This window comes from Pipra filicauda, unplaced genomic scaffold (genome assembly GCF_003945595.2).
Source record: "Pipra filicauda isolate LSUMZ 115617 unplaced genomic scaffold, ASM394559v2 scaffold594_size413577_pilon, whole genome shotgun sequence".
In the NCBI taxonomy this organism is placed as follows: Eukaryota; Metazoa; Chordata; class Aves; order Passeriformes; family Pipridae; genus Pipra; species Pipra filicauda.
This window is the reverse complement of record NW_024104747.1, coordinates 161150-174814: the sequence shown is the minus strand read 5'-3', so window position 1 is coordinate 174814 and position 13665 is coordinate 161150. Positions and strand designations below refer to the sequence as shown.

The 13665-nt window shown below is 48.0% G+C and overlaps 1 long non-coding RNA gene and 2 other non-coding genes across 4 annotated transcripts in view; 2 read left to right on the top strand and 1 right to left on the bottom strand.

Annotated features, from left to right (window-relative positions):
• LOC113991716 overlaps positions 1-13298 on the bottom strand; it is a 33951-nt gene extending 20653 nt beyond the window's left edge. Inside the window, exons 1-3 of one of the 2 annotated variants that reach the window (XR_005565982.1) lie at positions 11972-13298; positions 9730-9956; positions 8499-8679 (exon numbers count right to left, since the gene is read on the bottom strand). This is a non-coding gene — a long non-coding RNA (uncharacterized LOC113991716). Of the gene's footprint in view, positions 1-6659; positions 8680-9729; positions 9957-11971 lie in introns of those variants that run through there. The other variant, XR_003542030.2, reaches the window with a different exon arrangement.
• On the top strand, positions 5238-5310 carry TRNAF-GAA. The gene has a single exon. It is a non-coding gene; the product is annotated as a tRNA-Phe (tRNA).
• Positions 10930-11002, top strand: TRNAF-GAA. Its single transcript has one exon. It is a non-coding gene; the product is annotated as a tRNA-Phe (tRNA).
• Positions 13299-13665: the final 367 nt, after the last annotated feature.

The following is a 13665-nucleotide window of genomic DNA, read 5'->3' as shown; positions in this document are numbered from 1 at the left end:
GGGAGAAGCAGCAGCTTCAGGGAGTGGGAGTTGCTCTGCAATTTTCTGTTTACAGCCTTTGCTCGCTGCCTTTTCCCACCTGGGGACGGTTCTGAAAGTCAGAGAGCAGGGATTTTGTGGCTCACAGCATCGCAGTTTATTCCTTTCCTCGTGCACGCTGAGAGTTTGGTGTCTGCAGAAGAACTGGGAAGTGGAGAAGGGGAGAGGGGGAAGGAAAAGCTTCTTTTGGACAGGCACGGGATGTGCATAAAATGCAAATGGCAGCAGCAGCAGCAGGTTTTTGTACACAAAGGTGGGAAATGCTACTTTTCTGTGTGTGTTTTTGGTTTATTGTAACTGCAGACAGACCGGAGATTATCCCACATGAATTCCAGGAGTGGTGTGGTAGCCACTGGGCTCCTACCTGCCAGCTCCTGTGAAATTAATGGCAGTAGGAAAAGCAGAAATCTCATCACATTTGGAAAAATTTAGGGGAGTGGATTTAAATTACCTGACTAGAAACAGGCCAGAACAACTGGAATTTATTTTACATCCAGGACTCTCTTATTTTACACCCAGGACATTTATTTTACACCCAGGGCTCCAGCCTGTCCAAAGCAATTATTGGAACATGTCAACTTGAGAAATAGGGTGGGAAGGGAAAGAACAAGACTTGTTTGAGCCCAGATCCTGGCTGGATGTTTGATCCCAGGCCCCAATGTCATTCCTGCCACACAGGACCCAGATAATCCACCATGAGTCCCTCAAACCTGTCAATCTTCTCATCAAATTTGGTGTCACTCAACTCCATTTCCCGCTGGATGCATCAGCCATGGAGAATCAATTCCATGGCTTGAGGCTGGGTAATTAGTGCCATTATCTTGTTTACTGCTTGGGGACATCTCTAGATGTCCTTGTAACACCCTGGTCAAAGGGGAGTGACCATGGGGAGATGGATCCATGAAGGATCTTCACTCTGCCAAGCTTATGTTGTTTGCAGGGCTTGATCCTATCTATGTTTTCTGGGAATGGTATAGAACTCATAGAGTTTTTTGGATTGGAAGGGACCTTAAAGATCATCCAGTTCCACCTCCTTGCCATAGGAAGGAACACCTTCCATAGACCAGGAAGGGAAAGAGGGAAGAGGGAGAGCACATGGAAGGAAGGAGGAGTGGGGAGAAGGTGTTTTTAAGATTATTTTACTTCTCACTCTTTTGCTCTGATCCTGTTAGTAATAAATTTAAATAACATCCACCTCGAGTGCTGTGTCCAGCTCTGGGCCCTCAGTTCAGGAAGGCCATGGAGGGGCTGGAGCAGGTGCAGAGAAGAGCAACAAGGCTGGGGAAGGGTCTGGAGCACAATTGCCATGAGGAGAGACTGAGGGAGCTGGGGGGGCTCAGCCTGGAGAGGAGGAGGCTCAGGGGACACCTCCTCACTCTCTGCAACTCCCTGACAGGAGGGGGGAACCGGGTGGGGTCGGTCTCTGCTCCCAGGAACCAGCAGTAGGACAAGAGGACTGAGTCTTCAGCTGTGCCAGGGGAAGTTTACGTTGGATATTAGGAAGGAATTTTTTCCAGAGAGAGTGATCAGACCTTGGAATGGGCTGCCCAGGGAGGGGGTGGAGTCACCATCCCTGGGGGTGTTTAAGGTGAGACTGGATGTGGCATCAGTGCCATGGGCTGGGAACCACGGCAGGGCTGGATCCAGGGTTGGACTTGATGATTTCAGAGGTCCCTTCCAATCCGGTTGATTCCATGATTCAAAGATTCTATGATTCTATGATTCTATGATGCAAAGATTCTATGATTCTGTGATTCTGTGATTCAATGATTCTATGATTCTATGATTCCATACCTGGCATCTGACCAGGATCAGCTCACTCCACCTGCCTAATGCCAACGGCAAGAGCCAGTTTATGCCACATGTGTCTCAAACTTACGTGAGGGAAGGTTGGCTTAACCCTCTTCCTCCAGGAGAGATTTCCAGGCCTGGATCCCAAGAGAAAACTCCCAACAGCCTGCTGTTAACTACCTGACTTCCAAGCAGATTAGAAGCTCATGTTTCCTCCCCTTCCCAACGTATCCTATGGAATACCTCCAGCTGGCACTTGCAGCCTCAGATCTCGGCAGGAAATGTCTGTCTATCCAAAAAACCTTATTGTGAACTTGCAGGAGCTGCCAAATTGGCAGCTGAGGCTCAGCCATGTACAGGAGTGGGATTGTGGTGGAGAAACCATGGAAAGAAGCTGCAGACAGCCCATACGTGAAAAGGGAGGAGTCTCCCACGGTTAGAAAAGCACTTCCCAGTGCTGAGAGAGCACTTGTGTGGAGCCTTCGGATTGGGTCAGAGTTGTGATATCCAGGAAGATGCAGAACCTCCCATCCTCCACACTTTTCGTTGTCATAATCCCTTTCCATCTTCCACATCCACGTTTTTTTCCTTGTCAGAGATTACCTGTTTTTTATGGATGAAAAATGAAGCTGAATCCTGCACCCAGACTTAGGACTGGGTAAATCTTTGGATCCCATTGTTGAAACAACCAGATGCTGATGGAGGAGGGATTCTTGAGAGCTGCATCCAGCTCTGGAATTCCCAGTACAGGAAGGACATGGAGCTGTTGGAGCGAGTCCAGAGGAGGCACCAAGATAATTAAAGGGATGGAGCGACTTTTCTATGAGGAAAAGATGGGAGAATTGGGATTGTTCAGCCTGGAGAAGGGAAGACTCTGGGGTGACTTGATTGTGGCCTTCCAGTACCTGAAGGGAGTCAACAAGAAAGTTGGAGAAGGACTATTGACAAGAGCCTGGAATGCCAGGACGAGGGGGAATGGCTTCAAACTCACAGAGAGCAGGGTTAGGTTGGATATTGGGAAGAAATTGTTCCCTAGGAGGGTTGGGAGGCCCTGGCACAGGTTGCCCAGAGAAGCTGTGGCTGCCCCATCTCTGGAAGTGTCCAAGGCCAGGCTGGATGGAGCTTGGAGCAACCTGGGCTAGTGGAAGGTGTCCCTGCCCACGGCAGGGGGTTGGAAGAAGGTGACTTTCAAGGTCCCTTCCAACCCAAACCATTCTGTGATTCTTGAGTAGGAAAGAAGCAGCTGAGGGAACTGATGGCCTCCAGCTGCAGGAGGTTGCTGTGGAGGGAACTCAAGATGCTCCAGCCCTTTTCCCCATCTCAGTGAATCCTCTGGAGCTTTGTAGGACCCTGGAATAAACTTAGGAAAACCTTGTGGTGGCTCTGCTTTCCTTCTGAGCTGAGGGAAGCCAAGTACAGCCACAGGGTGTCACACCTTGGTGATGCCCATTGCCTACATCCCCAGATCCCTGCTCACTCTGCATCCAGCATGGAATTTTAGAGTGCTTTGGATGAGGAAACTTTTCCACGTGTCCTCTGAAATCCCCTGCACAGGGGCTGTTATGAACCAAACAACACACACCTTGTTCTTTCCAGTTTGGGGGACTGGGGTTAAAAGTCAGGTTGTTAAACAACAACATATAGATTTGGGAATTGTTCCTTTTTTATTTTTTGTGTTCCCAAACCCTTTACATTTAAACACAGATTCACCCCTCCAAGCATTCTCAGATGCCTTTCTTTTTAAAACACTGGAATACATAGAAAATTATGTGTGACTGGGTGAATACTGGGGAACATAACTCTTATTTATTTAAGAGGCAGAGATGAATTCCATGTACAATTATATGGAAGATGGCAAGATTGCTGTGTTCTGAGACAACAAAGTACCAGCATTTGGAAAGGAGATGGATTATTGAAGGTAATTTATGTAGTTTAGAGTGATTTAAGTGTAGTTAAACTATTGCACATCATGGTACAATATATGACATAATAGGTGTCATGGTTTGAGAAGTTTTCCAGTCTGTTTTTCATTCCAGCTTCCCAGCTGATACTCCACCAGAGAAACCGGTGGAGGTCTGTTATTTCTGGGGAGAGACTGTTCCTGGAACAGTTTGGCCAGAGAAGTTGTGGATTCCCCATCCCTGGAAGTGTCCAAGGCCGGGTCGAACAGGGTGTGGAGCAACCTGGGATAGTTCCAGCCCATGGGCTGGACAGAGATGATCTTGAAGATTCCTTCTAACTCAAACTTTTCAATGATTCCATGATATGGTCTCTTGTATCTGCAACAAAATTTGGCTATTTAACCCTGTTTTTCCAAAAAATCCCACTCTGCTTTTCCTTAGCTGGGTCTTCATGTGGAGAAGGGGCTGTTTCAAAGGGAAAGGTTTGGTGTGACAGCTGTTTTGGAAGGGGATCTCCTGCCTTTAAAACAGAAATCTGTAATGTTCTAGATGGTAAAATTAAGCAAATATGTTTTCACAAGCCAATTTGGTATTTGCTGTATTTTTCCCACAGGAGTTGAGCAGAGCTCAGCAAAATTAGTAAAAAAGCCCCAAAAATCCACTGGTTCCCCTGTGTCTCAGTTCCCTCATAAATAAAAGGACTCTATTGTAGCTACTCTGTTGTAGCACGTAAGAGATGTCAAGGATTTGAGGCTGGAATGTGCTCAGATCTGAGAAACACCATCAGCCCTCAGGCTGAGTCCTACAGATGAAATTTCTTGGTTGCTGGAACTCTTGGGATGAGGGATATGAAAAGTCACTTTGAGCAACATGGTCTAGTGGAAGGTGTCCCTGCCCATGGAACAAGATGACCTTTCAGGTCCTTTCCAACCCAAACCATTCTGTGATTCTATGAAGATCTGCCTGGAGGGGAAGCCACATGGAACAGCAAAAGTCTGAAAGGTTTTGTGCAAAGTTCAGCCCCAGCAGGGCTGAAGTAGCTCAGCCAGGAGAGTGTTAGATTGGAGATCTAAAGATTTAGTGGAAGATGTCTCTGCCCATGGCAGGGGGTTCGGAATGAGATGATCCTTAAGGTCCCTTCCAACCAAAACCATTCCATGGTTTAAGTATCCAGAGACAGATGTGAACAGACAGAACAGGACATGTCCCTTCCAACTCCTTGAATATGGCACAAAGGGGATGAACTTCAGCCACACTCTGTCATCTCCCGTGGAACATCTCCCTGGGCCTTTTCCAGAGACAGGGAACTGCACTAGAAGGACCATCAGCCTGATCTAAATGGACACATTTGATTTCCCTGAGTGCCTGGTGCTGTTTGAGAAGGCTCTTCTCAGTGTTCCCGGGGACAGAACAAGAGCCAAGTGTCCTCTGAGCCAGCTGGAGTTGCAAAAGGCTGAAAGCTCTTCCTGTTCCAATGGGGTTTGGGACAATGGCAGCCCCAGCAGGGCTGAAGTAGCTCAGCTGGGAGAGTGTTAGACTGAAGATCTAAAGGTCCCTGGTTCAATCCCGGGCTTCAGCAGGCTTTTCCTGCCCTTTTGGGTGCCCAGGGCTGGGATTCCAGTACAACAGAGACGTGGACAGGCAGGAGAGAGGCCAGCAAAGGGCCAGGAGGGGGATGAAGGGGCTGGAGCATCTCTCCTGTGAGAAGAGGATGAGAGAGCTGGGAAAGGTTGCCCTGAGAGGTGAAGTTCCCATTCTTTGCCATATTTCAAAGCCACCTGGATGTGATCCTGGACAACTGGCTGGAGGTGTTCCTGCCTGAGCAGGGGTTTGATGTCCATGAGGTCCCTTCTGACCTCAACCAGTCTGAGTCTATGAAACAGGGACATTGTTTTTAATTCAAAGGCATCATAAAAAATAGCAATGGAAAGGGGTTTTTCTTTAATTCGTTCAGCTGTTTTTTCCCAGTCCTGTGTCCTGGACTGCCCTCTAAAGTGGTGGTGATGTTGAGTCACTGGTGTGGGGAGTTGTCTACTCTGCAGCAAGTCCAGGAGAGGCCACAAAGATTATCAGAGAGATGGAGCTCCTCTCCTGTGAGGAAAGGCTGAGAGAGGGATTTGTTCAGCCCAGAAAAAAAAAGGCTCCAAGGAGACTTTAGAGCCCCTTCTAGTGCCTAAAGGGGCTCCAGGAGAGCTGGAGAGGGACTTTGGACAAGGGCATGGAGTGACAGGATGAAGGGGAATGGTTTTAAGTCAACAGAGGGATGTTAGATGGGATATTGGGAAGGAATTCTTCCCTGGGAGTGTGGTGAGGCCCTGGTACAGGTTGCCCAGAGAAACTGTGGCTGCCCCATCCCTGGAAGTGTCCAAGGCCAGGTTGGACTGGGCTTGGAGCAACCTGGGCTAGTGGAAGGTGTCCCTACCCAGGGCAGGGGGTTGGAATGAGATGATGTTTAATGTCCCTCCCAACCCAAACCATTCCATGGTTTATGACCCTCTGAGCTCTGAGGACAATCACTGATGCCCCACCACCTCTGCCAGGAAATGCTGGGGGCTTGGAACAACACCAGCTACAGCTGCAGAGTCCTCAGCAGCAGCAGAGCTCGGCTCCTTGCTGGAATTAATGATTGCATCCTGCTTAATTGAAGGTTTCTCCCCTTTGCCCTAAATGTTGATCCCTTCTTTGACCCACAGGAGTTTTGTGGGTTCCTTCTTGCCTCTAATGGTGGTGTTTTGATTGAAAGAAGGATTAAATCCTCCCCTACCTTCACCTGTGCCCTGTCCCCAAGAACAGCAGAAACAAAGCTTTGACACCACATTACATAATTTTCTTCTTGTGAGCCCTTACAAACACCTTCATCTCAGGAAAAATAGACAGAATCTTGGAAATACCTCTTCAAAGAAATGGAAATAAAGAAAGCCTGACTGAGACAGTTTAAAACTTTGGATTTATTGATGGTAGAGGTGAGATGAGACCTGAGAATGATCCAGACCCTGCTCTAACCCTGTAACACACTCCTGAAAAATAAAGGGAACGGGGGATGGTGGTGAGTGACTGTCAGGGAAAAACAGGTGGAGGTGTTGGGAAGACAACACAGTCAGGGAACATATTAATCCCTTGAGACCAGGACAGGCTTCCCACTTCATTTCTGCCTACTCTCATGATTATTTATGATTTGGAGGGGCTGCAGGGAGTTACCATTTGGGAACTTTTGAGATATTATCCCTTTTTTTTGCACAGCCACAGTGTGATTCCAGAGGGATCTGAGCTGCAGCAGCGTGGGGAGGTTGCAGTGCAGAGCCTGCATCACCTCTCATTTTCAAAACCTGTAACTAACGATAAAACCCACAGATTCCTGGTCTCTCCCATGGTACTCCTTCATTCCCTCTTGTTTTCTGCCTGGCTCTTCATATTCCAAAAATCTGGGATAATTTCCTCTCCACGCCGAGCGTCAAGAAGGACAAAATCCCTTTGGCAGCTTCAGGGCATTGCTGAGAATGGATTTAAAAGCAGGAAATAACCCGAAATTCCCAGGGCGATCCCGCGCGTGTGGCTCGGATGCTGGGGAAAAAGGGACTGGATTGACGGAGGAATGGTCGTAAAGCAGCAGAAAAGAGGGACTTACGTCAGGGCTCCTGATTTCCATCTCGACGTCACCTAGCAACACTCCAGATAAGGGCTTTCACTTCCGAGGAACTCATTCCCTGGGAATTTTCCCATTAGGTGGCACCACTGGCCTTGAGAAGCCTTTGATGTGCTTTGTCTCCTTCGAGCCACTTTGACCTAAACCCCAATTCGGAGACCCCCGCCCCAAAAAACTCAGGAAGAGTTGGATGAGATTTGTGCAGACCTCAAAGTGGTCTGGGCTATTGGTTGTGATTTGATTTGGAGAAGAATTTTTGATAGGACTCAGCCCATCTTTGCACTGGATTCTGGAAAACCCCACGGGAAGACATAACCTGGCTCCTCTGGGCAGGAACTTCACCAGAGTTTGAGCTGAACTCAGGAGTGGAAATAACTTTTCTTATTTGCACTTAAGGGGTTATTTCATTCCTGGCTGCAGGGAGGGAGCTGTAACTCCCAACAAAGCTGATCTTGACGCATTTATGGTCTGCTGCTGGAAAGGGGGTGCCCAGGTTGCCAGGAGAACATGCTGACAACGCCCCAGGTGTCACACAGAGACCTCCAGAGTCGACTTCTGAAATTTTTCATTTGGATTTTGAAGGCGGATTCAATTTTGGAAATCAGCATTTGATTTCTGTGGGCTCTATCTGGTGACTGAGCAACCTGGACTAGTGGAAGGTGCCCCTGTCTATGGTAGAGGGTTGGGATTAAGTAATCCTGAAGGTCCCTACCGACCCAAACCATTCTATGTTTAGGTCAGGTTTAGTGATTTGCCTTTTTGCCCTCCGAGAAATCAAGTGAGACGAATCCCACCCCAGGAACATTTTCCAACCTCCTGGGCTTGCAGTAAAAAATGTCCTACTGAGTCTTCTCCTGTGTTCTTTGCTACCTGTCACGCTGCTGTCCCCATCTGGCCTTCCAGGAATTTGTTGATCGCCAGTGCTGCTGAACTAAATAGCTCCCAGCTCTTAAGAGAAGAACAGAACAACACCATTTCACAGAATCAGAGGCACTGATGTTTCAAAATAGACACTGGATTATTTTGATTTGCCTTCAAAGACAAGAGTCTTTGAAGGAAAACTAAGCCTGGAGCAAAGCTGCACTCCAGGCTTTAATAACCCTTCAAAGCAAAGCTTTACTTACAAGGGAACACTTGTGATGGGCCACACAATAATCATCAGCTGATAAACCATCTGGCTCTGCAACCCTTTCTCTTACTTCCTTCAGCATCCAAATGTGGGAAAATAAACCAGGAAGAGTTTTCAGTCCCTGCAGGCTGAGTCAAGCTGGACTTGTAGGATCTGTAGTCACTGAATTGCTCCTTCTGTAAATAAATATAAGCAGAGCTGCTCTGAACATCCAGCCTTGATTTTGCAGGGGCAGATTGCAGGATTTCTTGAAAATATTTACTGGGGCCAATTCCCAATTACCTTCTCCTTATGGATCTTGAGATCCAGGTGGAGATGAGAGAGACATTCAATAGGACAGAGAATAAGGATTGCTCATTCCCACTTCAGAGCTGAGACCTAGTCAGTCTTCAGGCTCCAACCCTGTCAGCAATATTGGAGATTCCTCTCATTTCAGCATCTCCACCAGACTCAAAATAGAGGAATCTGGGTTTGGGTTGTGCTGTCTCTTGGCCAAGGTCTTTAGTGATGCCCTGGGCTTTAAAGATCATCTCTTTCCAATCCCTCTGCCATGGGCAGGAACACTTCCATTAGCCCAGGTTGCTCCAAGCCCCGTCCAGCCTGGCCTTGGACACTTCCAGGGATGGGGCAGCCACAGCTTCTCAACATCTTGAGTCACTGGTGTGGGGAGTTGTCTACTCTGGAGCAAGTCCAGGGGAGGCCACAAAGATTATTAGAGAGGTTGAACTATTCTCCTGTGAGGAAAGGCCGAGAGAGATGGATTTGTTCAGCCCAGAGAAGAGAAGGCTCCAAGGAGACCTTGGAGCATCTTTCTCTTGGCAACATTGAGCTTTCAGGAGCTGGATCTGTCATATGTAGGAGACAATTTATAAGCTTAAATGGGAGTATCATTGCTCAGCTGGCCAAAAATGTCCCCATCTGAGAAGCACAAAGATGCTGTGACCCTCAGCCACATGTGTGACCAGTTCCTCAGTGACCAGGGGTGGGATCACAACTGGGATCCAGGAATGGAAGTGTTTTTGCAGGAAGAAAACCCCCTTAGGGTATGATTCTGTTGTCTGGATATTCCATAGCCTAGTTTGGGAGCCCTAAATATCAAGGAACTGTTATCTAATAAATCCCTGGGAGGAAATATCTGCTGCTGTCGAGCTGAACATTCAAGCCCAGATTAAATATATTTTTGACACCTTTCTCTACCAGATTTTTGACAGACATGGAGAACTCACCGTGCATTTCACAGAAGTATTTTGGGAAGACGTGAATTTGGAGCTGGGGAAAGATGGGAGATCGCTCTGGGAGCGAATTATTTGCAGGATAAGTTGGTGGGTTGGGCAAACCTGTCCCATCTCACGGCATGAATCTGCCAGGCTCCCATTCCCTGGGTGGAGAGAGACAGATTGGTGTGCACAGATTAGCCAGGCTCCATGGATAACTCCAGATCCTTCCGTGGGCTCTGTGAAAAGATGTTAGGAAAGTCTGTTCAATGCTAATGCTCATGATGGCTCTCAGCACAAGGCTGCTGTTTAAATCCAGATTTTAGCTGTGTTTTATCATAAGAGCCCAGAATGATTTGATCTGGAAAGGACCTTAAAGATCATCTCATCCCACTCACCTGCCACTGGACCAGGTTGCTCCAAGCCCTGTCCAACCTGGCCTTGAACACTCCCAGGGATGGGGAAGCCACAGATTCTCTGGAAAGCCTGTTCCTGTTCTCTGAGTAAAGAACTTCTTCCCAATGTTATGGACGTTGGCCTTCAGGAACAGCAGTGAGCCCCAATTTATTATTTCTTATATTTATTATTTCTTATATTTATTATTTCTTATCTGGACATGCTACAGGGAGGTGGTTTGGGTATTTTAGACCTGTCCAATGTGTATTTTTGGATATGTCAGACCAGCCTGAAACCCTGAACAGCACAAAAAAGAGAGATGGTCTGAGGGATGAGACAAGACAATGTCCTCAGCACCAGCCCAGAGAGAGGAGTCTGTGTTTGATTGTCCCTTTTACTCTCTTTCCAGTTATCTCTTGAGCCTTCCCTACAGTGAATTTGTCTTTCACTTCATCCTCCACCACCTTTGTCACTCCACATTCAGCTTCCCCTTCTGCAGCTTTGTAGTTACAGAGACTTTACTCCATCTCCTTGTTTTCCTTGCAATGATTTGTGAGCTCCTCTAATATCAAAGTAAGTGTTTCCCGGCTCCATCCTCCAGATTCACATGATTAAAGTCATGCATGGAAGTCACAGACACTGACAGGGAGTCTTGGCTGGCACCTTGAACCAGTGCTTTTGATCCCATTCTGCCTGTATCTTATTCCCTGAAACAACTTCCTTCTCTCCCAAGCCAAAATCAACTAAAGGCTGCCCCAAAAGGCTGAAAGATCATCATATTTCAACAGATTTTACAACAATTACAGCCCCAGCAGGGCTGAAGTAGCTCAGCTGGGAGAGCGTTAGACTGAAGATCTAAAGGTCCCTGGTTCAATCCCGGGCTTCAGCAGGCTTTTCCTGCCCTTTTGGGTGCCCAGGACTGGGATTCCAGTACAACAGAGACATGGACAGGCAGGAGAGAGGCCAGCAAAGGGCCAGGAAGGTGATCACAGAATGGGAAAGGTTGGAAGGGACCTCAGCGGGTCATCCAGTCCAAACTCAGGATCATCCCAGAGCACAGGGCACAGGATGGTGTCCAGATGGGTCTGGAATATTCCCAGTGAGGTAGGCTCCACACCCTCTCTGGGAAATCTGTTCCAGTGCTCGATCACTGCTCAGCAAAGAAGTTCTTCCTCATGTCCAGGTGGAACTTCCTGGGCATCAGTTCGTGCCTGTTCCTCTTGTGCCATTGCTGCCCCCCCCCCCCCCCCGAGCAGAGCCTGGTCCATCCTCTGCCCCCTCCCTGCACACACGGACAGACAGGGATGAGGTTCCCTCTCAGTGTCTCTTCTCAAAGCTGAACTGGCCCAGCTCAAGGGGATGAAGGGACTGGAGCATCTCTTTTATGAGAGAGACCTGGGGCTGGCTCTCCTGAGAGGTTGTGGAATCTCCATTCTGAGAAATTTTAAGAAGCCACCTGGATATATCCTGGGCAACTGGCCCTCAGTGGTCCTTCTAGAGCAGGGGGTTGCACTAGAAAATGTCCAGAAATCCCTTCCAACTATTCTGTGTGGAGAGGACAAGGACAAAAGTTTACATCTAGAGAAGGGAAAAGCCAAACTAATGAAATCCTCATATTTTCCCATCAGCGGTGTCCACCTGGTCAACCAGCCCAACCACTCTGGCTGAGCAACCAGCCAACAGAACTGTGAGAAAGATCAGGGTGTCGGAAAAACCAGACCCACACATAAATAAATAAAAGGAGGTTTAAACACTCCTATCCTTGAAACATTTATCAAGGTGAAGTTTTTCCTCTTTTTCCTTGATTTATTTTTTCTTATTTTTAGTCAAACTAAGAGCCCCAAAATTAACTCCTCACCCTCTCTGAGATGCTGGTGTCTGTCATCTGCTGCGGGATCTGCAGCGCGACGTCACGAGCAGGGCCCCCAAATAAACTTCCGCTCTCATTTAAGGCACCATCTGTGTCCCATTTCTGCAGAGCCTGGCAGAGATCTCTTCCCTTCTATGGAATGTTCCTTCCCCTTGCTGAGCTCCAGACTCCTTCGGAGGTGGGGAAGGCGGTGGGTGGGAGCGGTGCCAGCTCGGTGCGAACGGAGCTCGCTGTGACAGAGTCCTCGGGTTATCAGGAGGCTTTTGGTGCTCAACCATGGTCAGGAGGCCCTGCAACAGGCTCGAGGGTGATGCCTTCAACTCTGTGTCACATCCAATTTTAGTTTAGCTCTTTTAGTGTGGCACTTTTAGCACCTCTGTACGAGATTTCCGAAAATGTTTAACGTTCCTTGCCGAGGATTCCAACGGACCGAGATTTGAGCAAGGTGAAAAACAGCTTATCTGGAGAAAATGTACTCGGAATAAGACATAACAGGATCACACCATTTGATATAACCAAGTCAAAACTGCTCAGGAGCCTTGAAGCTGTTGCAAGCAGGACAGAGATGATGATGAGGAGGAGGACAGGGATGAAAGGGTGGTTGTTTTGCCACCACTGACTCAAATTTGGGAGGTGTGTCTGAGGGTGGGACAATGGGACAGACAGTTTTGGGGCTGGGTGTAACTAATGAGGTAATGCCTAGATATTGTAATTAGATGGTATTATAAAAATTGTAAAGGCCTGTACTGTGGGCGTGTGCAGTACAGTTTGTACACCAAAGGCACCACAGTTAAAGTGCTGCTTTCTACCTTTCTGTACTCAAAACTGTCCAGAGAATTATTTCTCTGATTTTAGGCAACAAGGGCAATGCACAGATGAGGCAGAGCCAACACCAGGCCATATCTGGCTGTGAGAAAGAGAAGCTTCACTGTGGTTTGTTAATTAGGACAAGAGTAATGAGGGGAGGAAGAGCCAAGCTGGGGACGTCATGAAGAGAAAGGTCCAAGTCACTGGGACACACCATTGTTTGGGACACAGAATCACAATCAACTAGGTTGGAAAAGACCTCTGAGATCATTGAGTCCAATCCGTGCCCCAACCCCACCTTGGCACCCAGCCCATGGCACTGAGTGCCACGTCCAGGCTCTGCTTCAACATCTCCAAGGATGATGACTCCACACCTCCCTGAGCAGCCCATTCCAATGTCTAAGCCCCCTTTCTGTGAAGAAATTCCTCCTAATGTCCAATCTAAACCTCCCCTGGCGCAGCTTGAGGCTGTGTCCTCTCATCCTGTTACTTGTTGAACCCCTTTTCGCTTCCCCCTCCTCTCATGAAGTTGTGGAAAGTGAGAAGGTCCTCCCTGAGCCTCCTCTTCTCCAGACTGAGCCGCCCCAACTCCCTCAGCCTCTCCTCATAGGATCTGTTCTCCCGACTCTTCCCCAGCTCCATTGCCTTTCCCTGGTCCCTTTAGCAGGATGAAGTTCACAGCCTTATCTTCCTATTCTGCAAATAAATTCAGCTTTGTTGCCTGATTCAGACAGTCAAACCCACAACAAATCAGGAAGAGCCTTACTTTAGGATCTGCACCAAACCAGCTGAATGAGCTGTGCAAACTGTAACCCTGGGCCTCAGTTTCCCTTTGCTGTAGCAATTCCCTTTCCCTTCCCTTCCCTTCCCCTCCC